The 23446-nt window shown below is 36.4% G+C and overlaps 1 protein-coding gene across 28 annotated transcripts in view; it reads right to left on the bottom strand.

Annotated features, from left to right (window-relative positions):
• LOC145518172 (uncharacterized) overlaps nt 1-23446 on the bottom strand; it is a 1384210-nt gene that overhangs the window by 330858 nt on the left and 1029906 nt on the right. For 27 of the 28 annotated variants that reach the window (XR_014062696.1, XR_014062714.1, XR_014062686.1 and 24 more), the window contains one exon: nt 6058-6147. The gene's annotated coding sequence lies outside the window, so the exon portion shown is untranslated. Of the gene's footprint in view, nt 1-6057; nt 6148-18913; nt 19827-23446 lie in introns of those variants that run through there. The other variant, XR_014062698.1, reaches the window with a different exon arrangement.

The raw sequence follows: 23446 nt of genomic DNA, 5'->3' as shown, positions 1-23446 counted from the left end.
AGATTTAGTTTTTGGACCAGGGTCCAGGCTTGTTCTCTCAAGAGCTTTTGCATAGCAGAGCTTTATTAAAGTATAAAAAGGGACAGAGAAAGCTTCCGACATAGACATCAGATGGAGAGTGCCCCCCTTGCTAGTCTTACCCAGGCCTTACATATTTTACCAGACCCATTCCCACACATACATCTTAAATTAACAAGATTAGAACTAACAATAGAAAGGTCTTACCAGACCCACTCCTGCAACATATGTCTCAAGAAAATAAGATTAGTCAGAAGGTTCTTGTTAAGAAGAAGAAACATGTCCTCAAGAAAGATACATTGTTGTTATATAATCCATTCACCCTTTTCTCCTCTGTGAGAGCCCTGGACCTCTTCCTCCTTGAGGGCCCTGGACTCCTTATCACCTACCTAAGAATCAATTCTCTCACACTTTTGTTGATGAGGCATTCTCTGAAATATATTGTCAGCATTTTCCTTTCTGTAGGGCTCATTCTCAGTTCAGTTCAGTTCAGTCGCTCAGTCGTGTCCGACTCTTTGCGACCCCATGAATTGCAGCACGCCAGGCCTCTCTGTCCATCACCAACACCCAGAGTCTACCCAAACCCATGTCCATCGAGTCGGTGATGCCATCCAACCATCTCATCCTCTGTCGTCCCCTTCTCCTCCCGCCCCCAATCCTACCCAGCATTAGGGTCTTTTCCAATGAGTCAACCCTTCGCATGAGGTGGCCAAAGTATTGGAGTTTCAGCTTCAACATCAGACCTTCCAATGAACACCCAGGATTGATCTCTTTTAGGATGGATTGATTGGATTTCCTTGCAGTCCAAGGGACTCTCAAGAGTCTTCTCCAACACCACAGTTCAAAAGCATCAATTCTTCAGTGCTCAGCTTTCTTCACTGTCCAACTCTCACATCCATACATGATCACTGGAAAAACCATAGCCTTGACTAGATGGACTTTTGTTGGCAAAGTAATGTCTCTGCTTTTAAATATGCTATCTAGGTTGGCCATAACCTTCCTTCCAAGGAGTAAGCGTCTTTTAATTTCATGGCTGCAGTCACCATCAGAAGTGATTCTGGAGCCCCCAAAAATAAAGTCTGACACTGTTTCCCCATCTATTTCCCATGAAGTGATGGGACCAGATGCCATGATCTTAGTTTTCTGAACGTTGAGCTTTAAGCCAACTTTTTCACTCTCCTCTTTCACCTTCATCAAGAGGCTCTTTAGTTCTTCTTCACTTTCTGCCATAAGGGTTCATTGTCATTAGCACATAAACCTGCTCCAGTCAATCACAGTCAGCAGAAAAGCCTTCCATCAACTTTCTTTCCTGTGACTTCAAGCTTTCTTTCTAACCATATTCTTTGCAACCCCATGGAATATAGCCCACCACGCTTCTCCATCCATGGAATTTTCTGGCAAGAGTATTGGAGTGGGTTGCCATTTCCACCTCTAGGGGATCTTCCTGACCCAGGTCAGGGTCTCCCGCATTGCAGGCAGACACTTTACCATCTGAGCCACCAGGGAAGCCCAGTGCATCCTCCTTTCTGTCATAATAAACATTGCCTTCACTCTTTTTTCCATTCTAATCTGACTGCCACTTCCAACTCAAGTCCTATAACTGCTTCAACCTAGGTTACAGGGTAAACAGAAATACTTCTTTCTGAAGTAAATCGATATTTTGGTTCCTTGTTGACATGACATTTCCATGGTATGTGTTCTTCTTGTCAAGTTCCTCCCTGCCTCTTCTTAAAGACTAAGCACATCTGAATTAGCCTGCTTGGGCCATCATTATAAGACATCACAGGTTTTGGTGGCTTAAGCAATAGACATTTTTTTTTTTTTTTTTGGTCTCTCTCAGTTCTGGAAGCAGGAAGGTGGGGATAGAGGTGCCAGGAGCTTGGTTTCTGATGGTGTCTCTCTGGCTAACACATGCCTGCTTTCCAGCTGAATCCTAGCACAGCCTTTCCCTGGGGCCTGTGCAGAGAGCACTCTAGTGCCTTGTCTTCTTTTTTTCCAATAATAAATGTATTTATTTAAATGAATTTTTATTGGAATATAGTTGCTTTACAAAGTTGAGTTAGTTTCTACTGTACAGCAAAGTGAATCAGTTATACATATATGCATACCTCCCCCTCCCCCCTTTTTTTTAAAGTTCCTTCCCATTTAGGCCACCATAGGTCTTTGGGTCCCTGGAGCAAGGCATGGCAACCCACTCCACTATTCTTGCCTGGAGAATTCCATGGACAGAGGAGCCTGGTGCACTACAGTCCACGCAGCCACAAAGAGTCAGACACAACTGAAGCGACTTAGCAGGCACACAGGTCACTGAGTTGAATTCCCTGTGCTGTACAGGAGGTTCTCCTCAGTTATCTAGTTTATGCATAATATCAATAGTGTATATATGGGCTTTGTCTTCTTATAAGGTTACCAGTCCCATATGATTAGAATTTTGCCCTTAGGACTTCATCTAACCTTAATGACCTTCATGAAGTCCCTGCTTCCAAACATGTAATATAGCAGGTAGGGGCTTCAACACATGAATTCCGTTCATAGCAACGTCTCTTAGCTCACCTGAACTCAAATCTCATAGGCTCTTCTAACTATGCCGACACTTCAGTGTGTTTATTGTTATTGTTCTTTATATCTTTTTTTCTCAGACCCCTGTATTTTCACTCTCTGAATAGCCTTTCCTTCTTACAACTTAAATTACAACTTATATTTCACACACCTTTGCATCTTTAGCCCAGCTATCTCCCCAGAGTGTCAGATTCACTCAGTTCTATATTAGACTCACTGACTCTATGCTCCACAATTATTTTACATCAAACAATCCAAATTATTGATATGTCATATCTTGTGTACATGAACCAAGTTATTAGCAAGTAATCCAAGCCAGGATTCTGGGTTTTGTCTTTTTATCCTCAACAAAGTCATACACTTAAAATTCAACAATTTCCTTTGTCTTTCGTTTATACTCATGCATATGTGTATGCCCAGTCATGTCTGCCTCTCTGCAACCCCACGGACTGTAGCCTGCCAGTCTCCTCTGCCCGTGGGATTTCCCAGGCAAGAATACTGGAGTGGGTTGCCATGTCCTTCTCCATGGTATCTTCCTGACCCAGGGACTGAACCTTTGTCTCTTGTGTCTCCTACATTGGCAGGTGGATTCTTGACCACTGCACTGTGGTCTCACTTTTATAGTATGCTTCAAATGTCTCTGGATACTGAACTCTCTTCTCTTTGTGTTTTTTCAAATGTACTTACTCCACCAAGAATACTCTGGCTTCATCACCGAGGTAATCCCACTCCTCTTCATGTCTAACCTACGGCACAACCTTCTCTGGGAAGAAGGTCCTGAATCTCTAGACTGATCCTAGTTACATTAACCCATTTCATCACTTGTTCTTCCTTGTACAGTCTATTGTAGCCACTCTTGAAAAAGAGGATACACTCCCACCCAAAATTTGGTTTAATAAGACTGATAATCACACACACATAAAGGACTATAAAAAAAGGTATCATTTATAAAATGAAACTTTCTGGAGCATGCAGCTTTTCTGACAGTCCTAAAATGGCTTGAAAAAGCAAGGAAAGGACTTGAACTGTGGTCAGGTTGGGATGGGGATGAAGGCTGTCACAGAGTAAGCTCTCAGCACTCTGAAGCTCTCACTGCCACTGAGTGAGCAGCCATCTGGGTTTCTCATCAGCTTGAGCAGATGTGAGGCAGAAAAGGGAAAGGAGTGATGCTGAAAAGCTGTCAGCAGTCAAACATCAGAAAACAAACTCGAACTCTTTAGTGTGTGGTGTTGGGAGTTCAGCTGAGCCAGGAAAGTGGGAGCTGGGCTGTCAGACACCAGAGGGGCCCGTTAAAGCAACATGCCAGCGATGGATGAGTTAAAGCTTTAGTCCCTGACTGCAGCAGGAGCAACAGGAGGCTAACAGGGAGCCAGTTCCCTTGCGAGGGCTCGCACCGGAGGGTCAGGCAGAAGCGCAGGTGTCGGCGGTCATTTCACTGCTGAGCGAGCCCCGAACCAAAGGTTCTGCAGCTGAACAACCCTGAGATGGAGGAGTGTAGGAGAAGGTAGGGCTGAGAGTGGAGAAGCGGGGGGTATAGGGTCAGAGTGGGGGAAAGTTACAAACACTTTCTGTAAGGGTTTCTCCTCCTCCCCATAGACAGGAGTCTGCAGAGTGTAAAGATGAAGACCTCTGCCCCAGATCTCAGAGAAAGAGACCAGGCATGAAGGCATCAAGGCTGGGAATGTAAATGCGTGTGAGAGCGTCCCCTATTGGGAGGGTCTGGACCCTCCAGAGACTGTAGCACACTGGCTGTGCCGGGCGTCTGGTGTGGGAAAGGCCCTTGACTCCATGAGGCCTGTCAGCTAAAGCTTCGGTCATAGCCAACGGTCAGGTTGGAAAAGTTACACATAGAGACTGACCCTGAGCCAGACTCCTCACAGGGTCCTTGTCATATGGAATTATGGTCACAGGCAAGGTCAAGGGAAACATACATACCTGATCAGGTGAGTACTTTCGCTGGGCATATGTTAATGCATATTAGTTACCTTAATTTTGAAATATTCTGACATTCGTTTTAGCTGAGTTTCCCCCTCCTTACATTATAGGTCAATATATTTTCCATTGGAAAATGTGGCCACTTTTTAAATAATCTATACTTATAAATATATTTTGAAAGCAGATGGAAAATTTTTTATACCCTGGCAAAAACACAGTTTGAGCACAGCCATCGTTAATGTGGGATAGCCAATGAGAGCTTTCCTTTAAGAAAGGAGAACAGAAGAGCTTTTAGAAGGTAAGCTTTCAAGTTACATAGACTTCAGAAAATCCTATAAGCCTCAATTTTACCATCTGCAAATACATTTTCTAAGATTATTATGAAGATGGAATAAGGCAAAACATAATGAATGACATAGTCTTTGGAATATATATGGCCCAATTAATGACTAACAGATGAGTCAGTTAGAATGTGTACTATCCCTTATGGTTCTGAAGTGATTTAACACTATGTCTATAGATACAGACTTGAGAAGATGAGTGATGGGTAAGGAGGGGAGGTGAGACTCCTTGAGACTCAAATTTTCTGTTAAAAAAAAATGGAGAAGTCCCTTTTTCTCTTCAGTGCTTTTGGGGATTATTTGCATGCCTTCAAATTGTCTAAGAAGCTCAAAATTATTACAAGAAGCCTGATGAATTTTGGGGAGTTGTAAGAAGAAATCTTTCTATACATTGCTCTTTCAAGAAGAGGCTCAGATTTAGAATATATTGAGTTTTTCATAAAATATAGTTCTCCCAAATCATTAATATTCTTGGCATTATTTCTGCCCCTATCACCTAATCTGTCCTGCTCGCATTGTTTCCCCATGAGTCGTGGACACGAGTTTTGAGGACCTATTAACCAGGTCATAAAGGCAATATGTATGATCTTCTTCAATTTTTATATTTATGCTAATACGGACTTACTATAATAGTGAGCATGGTACTTAAATTCAATTAAATTCATGTCAGATGTTTGATCAATTATTACTTATTATTAGGAACTAGCGATTTAAAGATTAATAAGATATATCCTCTGTCCTAGAAAACCTGACAATTATCTCAGAGTATAGGTACATATTTAACTTACATAATCAATGGAATAAGGACTAGAACAAATACAACAGCAGTATGTCTTAAAAACAAAGAAAAGGGTGCTATTCAGTGTCTTAAAGTATTAGGGAATACTCTACCTAATGAGGTCACAATTGACTTCAGTCTTTAAGAAGAGATAAGTCCGCCCAGGAAGAGAAAATGAGAGAATGCCATGTAGAGCGGAATCACGAGTATGAGAAAAGGCTCAGAGAGTTCTCAAAACCACAGACGAAGCTGAAATAAGGCCACTTGTATACCTGTCGTCAACAAAATGTCCTTCCAAGTTTCAAAATTACCTTCAAGAAAAGCCATTTGACAAAAGTAGATAGGAATTACATTGAATGAAACCTGGCTTTAATCATAAATACCACAGTACCTAATAGTCATAATTATGATGATGAAGTTGCTTACCATGTGCTGAGATTATACAATCTGTTGGTGGTGTATTTGCCTGGAGACAGTTATTCCTGAATCCAAGAGCATGCTGGAGTTTCTCCTTACCTGTTCACAAGAAAAAATAATGAAAATTTATTTATTCATAAAAACTCTTGGTTTGTTTCCTATCTGAAAAAAAAAAAAAGCTGCAGAGGAAATTTTAATAAAATTTTAAAAACTTTTCTGATAACATATTTGCACCCTGTCAGGCACTGAGTATAAGTGTATGCCTTGAAAAAAATCTCCTACAATAAGGCTTACATATATTTTTGTGTTACGTTAATATACATGCTGTTAGGAGAAGCCACCCATGAGATCACAAAGAATTGTATGTTTTCTATATAAAAGTGCTGCATGGCTGTTCTCTGAAGAAATGAACTCTCACACATCTAAAATATAGCATGTGTCATGACAGGGAAGTCATAAATTTCAGTGAAATGCTTAACTGTGTTTAAGTCTTCCTTTTTTTTCTTACATATTTCATCGCAACTACTCCTGAATGTGCTATTTTAATTTGAGTTGATTCTGTCACAAACAGACTCATATCGTTTGCATCTTATGGCAGCTGGCACCCGGGTTCTCTTGGATTGGGTAGTCAGAACTTCATAAATGTGCTGTGATTGTATCACGGGTTGGAACAGCCACGCTGGGCAGTGATGGGAGACTGGATGTCACACCAACCTGAAGCCACGCTGAAGCTGACAACTGATCTAGCACAGTGAGCTGTTTCAACTAAGATGGATTGTTTGTGTTCTTTAACTTCAAGAGACAGTTATTTTGAAAGATGCAGTTCTTTTGTGGGGCTAAAAAGAAGACTTTGTCTTAATTATACTTGACATTTCAAATCTCATACCAAGAGCCTTCTCTGGGGACAGAAACAAACCACTTGTCTCCTCTAGAATAGGAGAGTGAAATGAATAAACAACCCTTGTTCTTCTAATTCGATAGTGCAATTTCTCTGATGTTTGTTTGTTTTTTGTTTCATATATTTTTTTCTTTTGAAGAGCACTGGATGAACCCATAGCTTAATATTCTCTAGGACAATCAAAGTATCGATGGGAGGGCTATTTTGGAAAATTAAGAATAAAATTGCTAGTGTACAAAGCAACATATTGTGTGCCCTTGGTTGTTCTATGTGTTCATTCAGAGCAGTTAATTTTCTCTGAAGCAGTAAAATAAAATGGGTACTAATATACCAAGAATCTGACATTTTTAAACTTGTGTTTCTTTAAATTACTGCAAATTTAATACTACTGTTTTCTTCGATTTTAATTTGAGTTCACTGCATTTGTCATTTTCTCTGAAAATATATGATTTCTGTGGTTTCTATTCATCTTGAAATGTTTCATCATCCATGTTTTATCTGTTACATGATCTATATAAACATTTATTATATAAAAGTATTCAAATTACTTTTTCCATGAAGGTGAATAGGGAATAATGTAGTCTAGCAAAATTGAAGTAATTTAATTTATAATTAAAATTAATTTTATAAAAAGATGATGCATTTTCTGAGAGAATAAAATTAACTTAGCCTTATTTGTACTTCTAGAAAATAGGAGGTTGAAGTAATCTACGGCATGAATAGCAAAAAATGAATAATATCTGAAATTTTTCCAAATTATATGGCATAAATACAGCATCCATTAAATACAAGACTAAGTTTTAGTATGTAAGTGTGGAATTATATCAAATTCTTTGAAATATATGAATGCAAGCAGACTGTCCCTTTAGGTATAATTGTAAAATATCTGGGATATTAAAAAAATTCCATATTCTACCAATAACAATATGCAGACATCAACTACTTTTGTATGAGTCTAGAATATATACAAGAGGTTTCAAGGAGGGAAGTTCAAGTGGATACTTAAAATGAGAAAGAGGTATCTAAGCATATTATTCACAAGAATTGAGATAACTGCTTCAAATAGTATTGAAAAAAACTGAGGAGCACATCGTGATGTTGTTATTTTGTATATTACTTTATTTTAAAACTTATTTTATATATCCTCTCTATAGTTTCATACATTTCAAATGTTTCTCAATGGTATCACATAGCCTTTTGTAGAAATTATGCCTGTTTCTATTTTTCTGGGTTTAATTCACAAATTATGTTGGCATAATATATATTATTATAATATTATATATTAGCATATGTCAGCATATTTATTAATAAGCTATCCTAAAGGCAAGGATATTATTTCAAGTGGAAATTCACAAACATGGTGAGATAACAAAATCTAACTGGTTAATTTAGTTATTTAATTACTAATATTAATTTAATCAATCATGGCATATTTTGATGTCTTTGTACTTAACAGTTTGCTTGTGCTAGACAGGTGAAAAGACAACAGTTCTTGTCCTTGATGAACAATCACATGTATTATGATGATATCTACATTTTTATACAATAGGCTTCTTAATAGTCTTAGAATAAACAACAAATATAATCTCCATTATATTGTATTAAATATCTATATTTAAATAAAAATATACTTTACTCTTTGAAATACACCCACTGGAATCTAAATACCAAAGCAATTTGATAACTCACACATATCTATGAAGAAAAAAATACATAAATAAACTCATCTTTGACAGTCAAAATTTTGACTGTGTCAGCTTTTCTTCTTAATTCATATACCCTAATTTTATTTTAAATTTTAAACTGGAAAGCCTTCTGTTAATCATCATGTAATAATTTTTATCCATAAAATCACATATGCATATTGAACTCTATTTTTAATTCTTTAGGCCATAAGTCTATATGTTTTAAAAGATTTCTTCAAGATTGAGTTAAGACTTCAATTACTTTAGTACAGACCTGATCTAAACAATAAAAATGTACTTCAAATTTCTAAAAAGGCATGAAAGTTATACTGAAAATGTCTCTTAATAATATATCTGTCTACATGTAACTTTTTATTAAATGGTTCATGTATATATGAATACCGATGGTAGAAATAGACTGAGTTTGACATCAATCTTTTTTTTTCATGAATTTACATATGATTAAAGGCAATAAATACATAATAACTTATCATGTAATTGTCTATTTTGAGCATGTTCATATATCATGAAGAATTTTTTGGACACATAGAAGTGCAATAAATTCATTAAGGCTCCTATATTTCCTCTAATCCTCTAATGTCTAATGTCTAATTCCTCTTAAGTCTAATTGCTCTAATGTGATGTTTTTGTCTACATTCTGCACATAAATCTATCTCCACCAACCTTTCTGTGTATTAATGTAATGTTTAATTTTACTGTTTAAATTTCCTTAAAGGGTTTATTGACATTAGTATTTATGTTCAATTTTCCATTTTTAGAAGAAAGAATGTGCTTAGAGTAGATTTTGCAGCAGTCATATGCTTGACAGGGTTATCTTTGGGTAAATAGCAGCTGCTATTGAAAAGCATCTTAAATAATTATTAGCAGAAGTACAAAATCACTGCAGATGGTGACTACAGCCATGAAATTAAAAGATGCTTACTCCTTGGAAGGAAAGTTATGACCAACCTAGACAGCATATTAAAAAGCAGAGACATTACTTTGCCAACAAAGGTCTGTCTAGTCAAGGCTATGGTTTTTCCAGTAGTCAGTTATGGACATGAGAGTTGGCCTGTGAAGAAAGCTGAGCACTGAAGAATTGATGCTTCTGAACTGTGGTGTTGGAGAAGACTCTTGAGAGTCCCTTGGACTGCAAGGAGATCCAGCCAGTCCATCCTAAAGGAGATCAGTCCCGGGTGTTCATTGGAAGGACTGATGTTGAAGCTGAAACTCCAATACTTTGGCCACCTGATGGAAGAACTGAGTCATGGGAAAAGACCCTGATGCTGGAAAAGATTGAAGGCAGGAGGAGAAGGGGACGACAGAGGACGAGGTGGTTGGATGGCATCACCGACTCAATGGACATGAGTTTGAGTAAGTAAGCTCTGGGAGTTGGTGATGGACAGGGAGGCATGGTGTGCTGCAGTCCATGGGGTTACAAAGAGTCTGACACAACTGAGCGACTGAACCAAAACTGAAACTGAATGAAAAAAACATTTGATATGTTCTTTGGAATATTTTGATATATTCATAAAAGTGCACTTTTAGTATAAAAGGTGCATTCCATATTAGCTACATATTTCTTGAAATGTAAATCAATTATTCCCAAATCTTTAAAAGAGAATACTTGAAATGATTACATGCAATTGTCTTTAACATAATCATTTAGATCTTTGAACTCCACAGTAAGAAATTGCTGATATCACAGCAACTGCCACTGTCATTCAGTGAAGTGGACTGGGTTTCTGCAGCAAAACAGAAAGGAGAGGTGAGATTTTGTGTCTCCTTCTATTAAAATCATTGGTCTTTTTTCAGTCCTCAATATTAGAACCCTGCTATTCTTCAATATCTGAATATGAGTAAATATCATTTGCTTATTTTCTTCTTTTTTTAACTCTGTTAAAACTCAACAATATTACCACTGAAAATTATGTTAATCCATGCATGCATTATGGAAGTCAAACCCATTTCAATACAATGAGATGGATGAATTCTACAAGAATGAGAAAAGAGACACAATAGGACAACTGAAAATATGAACATTGTTTTGTCTGCCAATTCCCACTGAGATGACTTAGGTTGAAGCTGAAGCCAGAGTTATGTGAATGGCTGAATTGAAATATTTTACTTTTCAAAGCAAATAGAATGTTAGTCTCTGCCTATGTTACAAATCTTACAACGATAAGAAGGTGTCTGAAAGAGCAATCTGGAAAGGCAGTTTCTTTAGATTACCAACAAATTGTATTGCTGAACTTGAGGAATTCTGTATTTTCACAGCTAATAGATGGACAGGACATTCATAAACAGAAGTTTTTGGTGACCATACGGTTCTTTAATTCTTTCTTTCTTTAGTGTTATTTTTGTAGTGTTATTTTATAGTTTTATAACAAACTATTTCAGATTCAATATGTGCTTGAGTGTGTGTTCATGTGTGTATTTCCCCTGATTTTGTTTCCTGCTAGTATTTTGTGCATTTTAATGTCCTTATCCAAGTCCCAAATTGTAACTGTACAGTGAAAAGAAAAAAGTTAGGACCATGGAATCAGAGCTCTATTCAAAGAGTTGAAAGACTGTAGGTAATTTATTTAAGCATTTAGTGCCTGAATACTTAGAAAAGAATGGATTCAAGAATGGATTCAAGAAGAGTATGAACTGGTACAAAAGTGCCCAAAGCTAGTGTTTAAAAGATAGAAAAGATTAAGTAAATATTAATTTACTTACCACCTTAGTAAATAAATATTAATTACTATATTTAACAATTTATAATTGCTACAATTTTCATGGAAAAGCAAACAATGTCTCCCTAAGGTGGCAGTCCATGAAAGAGAATGTATGTATTGGCAAACTTTATAAGTAATTTTGTTTGCTTTGTCTTCAAGAATTTTAGTACTGTTGGACATACTTTCTAGCGCCCTACAGGAGATCAGGAACACTGTAGCAAATATTTTCTTGTATCTCATAGTGTTTTATGTGGAATAGTTCAGTAAGTTGTTATTCACTATTATGCATATATATGTTCCAGGTAACCTCAAAATAAGAAGTAAATATAAGTTCTATTAAATTACATAAGAATATATTATATATCACGTTAATTAAAAACTTGAAATGCCTAATCTTCTTGCATGCATTGAATCTACAGAATGTTTGTGATTAAACATGAGTAATCAAACTAAAGCAATCATTCTTTCTGTTGAGATTTTTTTAAAAAGTATTTTGTAAGGTATTTATATGAAAGGTATAGTTTTGTAAAGAAAAAAAACAATTGAAAATGGTAAATTGAGTATTTTTGAGTCTGCAAGAGATAATGATGTATAATGAAGAAACATATGGTCTGAAAAAAAACAACAGTGAAAAAACTTTAAAGATATGTTTAATTTTCAACTTGATTTTGGATTATACAGTTTCCTCTTTTTCATGTTATGTAATGCATGAGCTCATTGAATCTGACATCAAACTGGAAAACTTCTGCAAGGCAGAAGAAACAATCAATAAAATGAAAAGCAACTGTGGAATGGGTGAAAATATTTGCAAATCATAGTCTGATAAGGGGTTAATATACAAAATATATAAAGTGGCCATATAATTCAACAACAAAACAAATAACTCAATTTAAAAATGAACTGGGGATCGAACAGACACTTTTGCAAAGAAGACATGTAAACGGCCAGCATATACATGAAAAGAGGCTCAAGTGAAAGTGAAAGTCATTCAGTTGTGTCTGACTCTGCGACCCCATGGACTGCCCATGGAATTCTCCAGGCCAGAATACTGGAGTGGGTAGCCTTTCTCTTCTCCAGGGGATCTTCCCAACCCAGGGATCGAACCCAGGTCTCCCACATTGTGGGCAGATTCTTTACCAGCTGAGCTACTAGGGAAGCCAGTCTAATCATCAGAGAAATGCAAATCAGCAACACAAAGAGACACCACCTCACACCACTTAGAATGGCTCACATCAAGTATAAAAGAGATAACAAGTGTTACTGAAGATGTGGAGAAAAATGAAGCCTTTGTGCACTGTTAGAGGGAATGTAAGTTGGTGCAACCACTATGGAAACTGTATGAAGATTCCTCAAAAAAATTAAAAATAGAGCTACCATGTGGTCCAGCTATTGCACTTCTGAGTACAAAACCAAAGGGAACAAAAACAGGATCTCAAAGAGGTATCTGTATCCCATGTTCACTGTAGCGTTATTCACAACAGCCAAGTTATGGTGAAGGAGGAAACAGACAGAACGGGCTCCATCTTGAAAGCAGGACTCCATCTTGGCCAGACCGTGGACTTTGAGCTATATGTCCAGTATCTATGAAAATGACATACCAACTGGGAAACAAGACCCCCAGGATGGAAGAGCCCCAGGGCTTGTACCTAGACTCTCTGTTGCCTAAAAGAATACCTAATTATCTGTGTAACTGAATAGAATCATACATTCTATTATGCTTATTGGGGTATGACCACAGGCCTATTGATAATTGTCCACCGTGAACTACTTAGGCTTAAGGCGTACGAATCATGGGTTTAAGGCATAAGAATCACGGGTTAACTTTGATTATATCTTTCTTTTCCTTTGTTCAGACTAGTTTCAGAGAATTTGGGGAGGTGGGTTAGAGCATGTACACTTAGGGTATATAAGGTTTTCACAGAAACTGGTCAGGGTCCTTGGCTAAGAGGAGACTCTGCCTTGGGCCCGCCGGTGTAATAAACTGCACTCCACTCCCTGCATTGTCCTTCTGAGTGAGTTTGTTTCCCAGAATGGGTGGCTACAACAATGGAAGCAACCTGAGGGTCTGCTGATGGACAAATAGATAAAGAAGTTGTGGTGTGTACATAGAGTGGAGTAAAACTCAGCCATGAGCAAGAAGGAGATCCTGCCATTTATAACAATGTGGTTTGAACTTGAGAGCATTATGCTAAGTGGAATAAGTCAGTCAGAGAAAGACAAATAACATATAATGCACTTACATTTAGAATGAGAAAGACCAAAACTCATAGAATTAGAGTAGAATAGTGGTTGCCAGAAACTGGAGAGGGGGCATGGGAGAGGAGAGGGAGATGCTGGTCAGAGTCAAAACTTGTAGCTATAAAATGAATGAGTTCTGAGGATTTAATGTGCAGCATGGTGAGTATATGGTGATTACATGCTGATTATATATGGTATTGTTAGTGGCTCAGATGGTAAAGAATCTGCCTGCAATGTGGGGGAACCGGGTCCAAACTCTGGGTCGGGAAGATCCCCTGGAAAAGGGCATGGTAACACACTCCAGTATTCTTGCCTGGAGAATCCCATGGACAGAGGAGCCGAGCAGGCTACAGTCCATGGGGTCTCAAAGAGTCGGACACAACCGAGCGACTGATACGTTCATGGTGATTATAGTAATAGTTAATAATAAGGTTTTCTCAGGGCTTTCCTGAGCATGTGTCTTGCCTGGGTCTGAGGGTGGCTTTTTTGATTCTCCCTTCCTTCCACAGGGCTGCCTTTAAACGTCTTAAAGGTCAAGAGCCTCACCCTCCCCTGGGCCTTGGATGCTCTACTGTCTGCCTCACTTGCCTCTCTGCTCCACGTGGTCGCCCTGCAGCTTTCCCAAGAGGCACCCGCTGCTTTTCCTGCTGATACCTAAGTTAGGTGAAGCAGAGACTAGTCCTTCAGACCGCCCCCAGTCAGGTTAGAATATTTTAAACACGTCTTCTCTGCTCCCTCCACTTCAGCGGAGAGAACTGGGAATAGGGCTGCAGCCTTCCACAGACCAAGACCGGGTGAGCTGCTGAGCAGGTGGGGCAAGCAAGTGGGGACATCACAAGATCTCAAACCTGAATGCTGTGGCTTTTTTCTTGAATGGGTGTCCAGTTGGTTGAGGTAGGCTTTCTAACCAGAGCTCCTCTAAGGTTAATTTAGCCCATTTTTAATGTGCTTGATGTCTCCCTGGGGGAACAAGGGCTTGGAGCTTCCTATTCTGTCGTTTTCTGAACAAAACTAAACACATTTTAAAATATTCATTTAAATGATTGATCCTAATCCTTTATAAAGCAAAAACCTGTCAGATTGAGATACCATTAACTGCATAATAATTATAAGATACATAATTAAATAATAAATCATGCTTATTTTCAGTTTTGTTAAACTAAAGAAAATTAAGGAAACATTTAATACTTTGTGCCTCACTTTCTTTACCTGTATAATGTGATTAATGCCCCCTCACAGGATGGCTTGAGTATTACTTTATTTCACATGTGGACAGCGTATGGAAGAATACACATAATTTTAATTTTCAAAAAAATTTGGCTAGTTTTACTTTCATTATAATTTTTCATAATTAGCATCATAATATATAAAGCTAATCTTAAACATAACAGAATAGACCAATAGAAATAATTTTGTTAGAATGAACACATAATTTGTAATCCAAATTGATATTTTGAGGATGAAAGTATCATTATTTATAATTATACTGGTGAAAACAGTAATAAATCAAGACTCTTCTGGGTAAACCTGTACATAATTACAGTGAATAATTTAACATTTCTCTGACAGAAAAAATTAATATAACAAAAAGCCCATTCATGCAATTAATAAACATGGAATAATGTATGTCTGAACTTTTTAATCCTATAAATATATGTAATAAATGATGGCCTTTAATGTAAAATAATGGCCTTTAACATGAAATTATGAAAACAAATGATCTAAACTATGTCTCAAGTTGTTAATAAAACATATTAAATAAGACATCAAAGGCAAAATAAAGTTATCAAATGAAAAGAGAAATAAACAAAATAGACATTAGAAATAATAAAAAAATAATTCATAAATACAAAGACAATGGAAATTTTTAACTCATTAAAACTCATAAAAGCAAATAATGTGCAAGAGGCTAAAGATTTTGTAAAAATATTCATCTGCATTCTTACATTTAGAGCAGATGGTTTTACCTGAGGTTTCTTTTATGCTATATTAACTATTGATAATCCACAACACAATAAAGGGTCAAATGTCATCAGAAACTAAGGTTAAACTCATAATGGCTGCACACTTACATACACATTTTTACTTCTACCCACATACATATACACCAGAGAAATCTCACTTACATGAGAGAAATCTCACTTAGAAATATGAGTGCATTTGGTACACTTTATCAAATTTTATGTATCTATATCTATATAAAATTTTTAAACCAGTGATTCTGGTCCTGGGTTTATATTCCACAGAAATTCTTACACAGGCAAAGAAGGACATATTGCAGGTGTGAGCTATTTGTCAATTTAAACTCATGACCACTGGTGCTGGTGCAAAATATAGCTCATACCAGTCAATAAAAATTCCATTAAATGCTCTAATCAATCAAATGACAAAGGTGTGGCCAAAAAGTCCACAAAAGAATTGAGAAAAAATTACTAATGACCAAATAAAATACTGGAAATGCCCAAGTAGAATTTTTGAAAGGAAATCAAATTTGCTTAAGAATAATATATAATTTTGTTTGTTAAATTGTAATAGGTTTGACATTATGTCAAAACATTCAAGTTGCATTAATGTCTATAATTTTTCTCTATGTATATATAAATACACTTAAGTACATTTTTATGTAGTAAAATATTGATAGAGTAGGTAAAGATAGAGATATATAAATATGAATGGAATACAATAACATGTTAACATTAGTAATGCCCATAAAATCATATGGTTGGGTCTTACTATTTGTTCCTATATTAAAATGCTTTACTATAATTTTAAAATTATTCAATTAAAATATATAGTTCTTATAAGAAAATGACAATATTCTAAATAATTTATATAAGAATTTATTCTGACCCTTAGAGCAACTTTGGTCTTTTAACTGGCCTGTGACAATATATTAATAGCATATTTCTGAAATAAATCCACAAATAAAATTACCACTCTCCATGAGTAAATGTTAAAAGGTTTGTTTTCAAACAATAAGAAGGGACTTCTGCACTTGACAAAGAAGGGCAACAGCAAAAGACATTTCTACATTCAATTTCTAAAATTCTCCATATACTTTCCTATACAATTATAAACAAACCTCATAGTGAAAATCATATTTGTATAACCTGTAAGGCTTCATCTATACTAACGCCAATTTGCACCTTATATACTAATAATAATTTTATTTAAGATACTTTATCATTTCCATTTTAAAGACAACAAAAGTTTTTATTTCCTGCCAGTGAGTATGGGTTTCCAATGGTATCATTTATCTCAATGTATGACTCTTTTTTTCCTAAATTTTCAGATACAAAAGTAATTGATAAGCCAACAATTCTTCAGAAAGCATCAAGTAAATACTGAAAAAATGCAAGGTATTCTGGGAATATAATCAGCTATAATATACATCTAATGCTTTAAATTCCTTTAAATGTATCTAGGAAGAGAAGTGAAAGTGAAAGTTGCTCAGTCATTTCTGACTCTTTGCAATCCCATGGCCTATACAGTCCATGGAATTCCCCAGGCCAGAATACTAGAGTGGGCAGCCTTTCCTTTCTCCAAGGGATTTTCCCAGCCCAGGGATTGAACCCAGGTCTCTCACATTGCAGGTGGGTTCTTTACCAGCTGAGCCACAAGGGAAGCCCAAGAATACTGGAGTGGGTAGCCTATCCAGTCTCCAGTGGTTCTTCCTGACCCAGGAATCCAACTGGGGTCTCCTGCATTGCAGGCAGATTTTTTACCAACTGAGCCTCAAGAGAAGAGAAGAGAAACTATAATTGAAGATCTCACAAAGACTTAAAAAGGAAGGGCAATGCTTTGTGTGCTAGAGAATCTCAGAGAATTCTTCATGGAGGGGGTCTTGAACTGGACCTTAAATATTGAGAAACATTTGAAATGATGAGGCTCTAGACATTCTGAGAATGCATGGGGGAAAAAAAAATATCCCATATCTGGGTTATCTAGTGTGGGAGTTAAATGCAAGACAGTACTGTACCACCATCCAAGCATTATTCCCTGCTTTGTATCCTGCCTTGCCTTTTCCACATCATCATATAAATGGACTCATACAATCCATAACCTTTCAGTTTTGACATCTTTCATTTGTCAAAGCATATTTAACATCCATTTTTGTTGTTCTAAGAATCAATAGTCCATTAATGAGCAGAATTCCATTGCCTTGATGTTTGTTCATCCTTCATGTTTGTTCAATATTCACATATTGAAGGGCATTTTGTTATATGTAATAATTTTAATTAGTCTCAGTTTCAAAATATCATTGATACTTTTCCATGTAAGCTAGTGTGCTGCTGTGATATTTTTAATGGTTACAAGGCCACTGAATTCCATTTACTGCATATACAACCATTTGTTTATATAATTCTTTATTGATTGTTGACGATTTCCAAGTTTAATAATAATAATAATAAAGAACTTTGAAACAAAATTTAGCTCCCTTCATAATTCTATTCTTAATCTAGTTTTCTTGAAGTAAAATTGGGAGTCAAAAGATGTTCAATATTTTGGGCATTTGGACTCAAAATTTATGAGGCTGATAATTTTTGCTATATGGACATCTCATGATTTTGTTTTTTGAGGAAGAAGTATTAGGCTAAGGGAATCACAGAGCTACATAACAAGAAGGAGGGAGGAAAGAAAAGATTACATTCCTTAAATTTACTTAAAAACAAACTCTGTGATTGGAATTAATGCCAAAATAATACATTAGGCCAATTTTACCAAGCACTTAATTCACAGCAATAAAATTACTCACATTGTTATGATTAATTCCATGTAGAAAAAACTGAATTTTTTTCACATATATTCTCATAAGACTGCTTGCAATCAATCTACTCCTTCCCCAGGTCTGCACGTAGGATCTTTCCAAATATAATATTTAGGTGGAAATTAATCAGCATAAACATACCAAACAATGTAGACAATCTATCAATTCAGTGAACACATTAACCAATTTATAATTTTAATAAAAATAAGAAAAGTGTCTGATTTTCTGAATTACATTTCTTTCAAAAGATTTATTGCTATCTTGTAGACACTATCTTAAAGTTCATATATTATTTCCTCCCCATTCAGCTAAGTCCATAGTTGGTTTCATACTTTATTACCAATAATTTTTCTTTAGAAAGTATGAAACCAATAGAACATTTTATGACCACTTTCAACTTTCATTTAAAACTCTAAATCCATGGTGGAGAAAAATTAATTTATGATTTTTTTTTTACTATCTTACACTCAAGTCATAAAGATTTTTCATTTTAAAGAGCTATATAAAGTTAAATACTCTTTTGGGCTTTACTCCTTAGCTCTTAAATGCATATGTATTTTTTTTTTTTTTCCTTTGAACTAAGAGGTGGCATATTGTCAGGAGTAAATGAATCTTGAAATTTATAAGTTCAGAATTTAAGGTCTTCAAATTTTCAGGGAAAGTTGACCTTGGATAAAGGCAGTCACTGAGCCCTATCATAAAAATTATATTCTTTATGTAGGCTTCCATAGTCTTCCGAGAGATAGATCATTCATGTAAGAAATAAGTACTGCCATTTATGGGGAAAACACTTGTTAATTTTCTACAATAATTTTCTCAACTTTCTTATTTGGATCAATTCAACTGTAAGAGGAAAACTGGATTGTACTTTTTCATTCCCTTTATATTTTAAATATTTATGATCCTACATCACTATTAAAATACAAAGGATGCTATGTATTAAGCTACCTCAATGATGGAAGCTCAAGCTAAACTTGTAAGATTGAAAAGCAATCTCCACAATATTCAAGTAAAAGAAATTATCATCTGAAAACTTTGACAGTTTAAACTTCAGACTGTATTAAATTTACAAATGTATCCAACTTGATAATTTATCTCGAAATATGGTATCTTAAAGTAACTTTTTGGATTTATGTTATTTGTATGAGTGAGTTTTCTTATCAACAAGTTCCACAGGCTAAAATGATTATAAATAAATAACTGATTTTAACTATGTTAGGGTAAATAAGTAATGCTTTAGGGAAATTACATTCACTCCATTGATAAACACTTAACTTAATGGCATATGACGATGGGCATCTCCTTTTATGCATTAAGAGATGGGCCATAGATGGGTGGGCTGCTGTGCTATTAAAAATGCATTAGACTGGAAAACTCATTTCATGTTGTAGGCAAAATTCAGAAATCTTCTAATATCAGTAAACAGAACTGTACTTCAGCCAATTTCAAGAGTTTCAATAGACTTTATACTGTAAAAATACATAAATTATTATTATTTGTTTTTGTGAATATTAACAAAATGCTGAAAACCATAAATAGTTAACTTTTCAAATTTATTCTACATTAGACATAGTCATTGGTCCACATAGCCAAGAATTATATATTTACACAAATATATGATATCAAAAAGTATATAAACATAGAAATGCTTATTATACTTTTTTGTGTTTAAGCTTTTATATTAATGATATCATTCTGCATGTATTCTTTTGCAACTTGCTTAATTTCCTAAATATTTTCTAAATTTACAGTATGACACATTATTTTTTGATTTGCATACATTTTAACTCAAAACATTCAATTTTATGTAGAACCCAGACCCCTGCACATGTCTCCTTGAATACATGAATAAATGTTTCTCCGACTGAGTCTTTAAACATGCCATGTAGCAATGCCCTTCTTCAATTTAGATGTCATCTTGGGCAGGACCCACAATTTCCTTATGAATTTCAGTTCTGTGTTTTAGAGAGTTACCATTCACTTAAAAGAGTGATGGAAGAAATTTTCACATATTGGAGTCTACAGAGGTCATTCTGGCTAGGACACAATTTAACTTGAACTTTATGTTAATTAGAATGGCCTGACTCATGGTCTGTTTATCATACACTGTACAACTGCTTTAACCATTAAGGAAAAGGATGCATTTAAAAGTCAAAGTGAAGTGTTAATGATGGTGATTCAGGCATTTGTAATGGTGCCATGTGTCCACTGTGGATGTGGTTTCAGATACCTTCCTTCATCCTTGAGAACTTAAATTTTCTGAGTTGGATTAAACTCAGCAACATCCTCAGATATTATTTTCTAAACAATATCTGCCAGCAGGTGCTGGCTGCTCCCTTCTGGTCACAAGGTCTCCCCTTGTAACTACGCAACCATTTCACATTCCAACCAATCCCGGCTTAACAAATACCCTGACATCTTACCAGCTCCAGTGCTGTTTTGTCAAATGATTCACAGAACTCTGTGTAGGTGCAAATAATTGATAAACAATCTATAATGGAAATAGAAAGGCTCAAAATGAAACTCTTGTGTATTAATTATTTGCACCTACACATGTTAATTATTTCCACCTACACTGGATTTCCCTGGTGGCTCACACGGTAAAGCGTCTGCCTACAATGCTGAAGACCCAGGTTTGATCCCTGGGTCAGGAAGATCCCCTGGAGCAGGAAATGGCACCCCACTCCAGTACTCTTGCCTGGAAAATCCCATGGATGGAGGAGCGTGGTAGGCTACAGTCCTTGGGGTCCCAAAGAGTTGGACATGACTGAGCCACTTCACTTTCATTTTCACACATGTTAAAATTTTGGTCCCTGTAAATTAAAACTTTGATCTCATGTCAAACCCCATCATTCTCACTCACCTGTCCCACAGCCCGTGATGGGAGAGAGGTTTAATACACTCAATGGCCCTTTCTTGACTTTGTCCTTCTCCACATCCTGACTCCTTCAAATTGAGGCACACTAAGAAGGCATGAGCGGTAAAGACCTAGTCAGACGATCTGCAATTCTTCCTTAACCAGAAGTACCTCCATCATGGCAGTTTTATGGGAAGGTCCCAGGACACTTCCTCTGTGGTAAGCAGTGCTCTCTCTGACATTCTGTCCAAGCAAGAGCTCTTCTTACACTGTGGGAGGCCACGTGTGTGGAGATGGCTCCTGCCTCAGCACCTTCCTGTGGGAAACTAGGAGAAAGCTGGCTGAATTTACCCACAAGAAACCCTGCTGCTAGCTATGACAAGTGCCTGAGGTGCAGCCTCCACACTCTAATGTCCCATCCAATACCCTGTCCTTAAAAGATAATTGGCTTAATAATGAAATTCACTATTTTCAAAAACAAAATAGGTGCCTGAGCAACAAAAGCTTTTGTATGCTTGGACGCCTATTGCTGTTGTTGTTCAGTTGCTAAGTCCTGTCTGACTCTTTGCAACCCCATGGACTGCAGCATGCCAGGCTTCTCTGTCCACCATTATTTGAAATTTGATCAAATTTTTGTCAATTGAGTTGATGATGCAATCTAACTGTCTCATTCTCTGTCTCTTCCTTTTCCTTTTGCACTGAATCTTTCCCAGCATCACTATCTTTTCCAATGAGTCAGCTCTTCACATCAGGTGGACAAAGTATTGGAGCTTCAGCTTCAGCATCAGTCCTTCCAATGAATATTCAGGGTTGATTTCCTTTAGGGTTGACTGGTTTGATTTCCTTGCAGTTGAAGGGAGACCCAAGAGTCTTCTCCAATACCACAGTTCAAAAGCATCAATTCTTCGGTGCTCAGCTTTCTTTATAGTTCAACTTTCACATCCATACGTGACTACTGGAGAAACCATAGCCTTGACTAAAAAGACTTTGTTGGCAAAGTGATGTCTCGGCTTTTTAATATGCTGTCTAGATTTGTCATAGTTTTCCTTCCAAGATCAGGTGCCTTTTAATTTCATGGCTGCAGTCACCATCTGCAGTGATTTTGAAGCCCAAGGAAATAAACTCTGTCACTGCTTCCACTTTTTTGCCTTCTGTTTGCCATCAAGTGATAGGACTGGAGGCCGTGATCTAGTTTTTGGAATGCGGAGTTTCAAGCCAGCTTTTTCACTCTCTTCTGTCACCCCCACCAAGAGGCCCTTTAATTTCTCTTCACTTTCTGCCATTAGAGTGCTATCATCTGTATATCTGAAGCTGTCAAGATTTCTCCCAGCAATCTTGATTCCAGCTTGTGATTCATCCAGCCCTGCATTTCACATGATGTACTCAGCACATAAGTTAAATAAGCAGGGCGACAATATACAGCTTTGGCTTACTCCTTTCCAATTTTGAACCAGTCAGTTGTTTGATGTCCTGTTCTGTTGCTTCTTGACCTGCGTGTTTCTCGGGAGAGAGATAAGGTGGTCTTGTACTCCTATCTCTAAAAATTCTCCAGTGTTTGGGGATCCACACAGTCAAAGGCTTTTGTGTAGTCAATGAAACAGAAGTAGATGTTTTTCTGAAACTCCCTTGCTTTCTCCATGATCCAACGAATGTTGGCAATTTGATCTCTGCCTGCAAATGTATCATATCTTTACTCATAGTTACTTCTTGAATTCAATCTTTTTTTTTCCTGGGTTCAGTTTCTCTGATTCTAAAATACATTTTAATTTGACATTCTTTGATGAAGTTCTGTTAATAACAAATTCTTTTAAGTCTTTTCTTTTTCCTTTTTTTAATCCTTTCACTTGAATTTTCGTTTTTACAGATTTATAGAATTATATGTTAAATAATGGTTTACCTCAGAATTTGCAAGCCATGCCTTAATAAGAAGGAAGTCTGTTGTCAGCACTATTATATTATTTTTAAACTTAATTTTTCTTTGCTATTTTATGATGCTATTATATTTGACCAAGGTGCTGATGCTTGTTTTCTTTTTCTTGCTCAAGTTATATTGAGCTTATTTGAATCTCAGAAGTTATTTATTCCAACATATCAAATATAAAGCAGCCACTCCATGAAATATTTTTGTCCAACTTGTTTGTCAGTATGTCTGAAAATCCAGTAAGACATATAGTAGTTCCCTCTTATTCACAGGGGATACCTTCCAAGACCCCCATTGGATGGTGGAAGCCA

This window comes from Giraffa tippelskirchi, chromosome 8 (genome assembly GCF_054371585.1).
Source record: "Giraffa tippelskirchi isolate mGirTip1 chromosome 8, T2T-mGirTip1v1.2.pri, whole genome shotgun sequence".
NCBI classification, from domain to species: Eukaryota; Metazoa; Chordata; class Mammalia; order Artiodactyla; family Giraffidae; genus Giraffa; species Giraffa tippelskirchi.
This window is presented reverse-complemented; position numbering and strand designations above follow the sequence as displayed.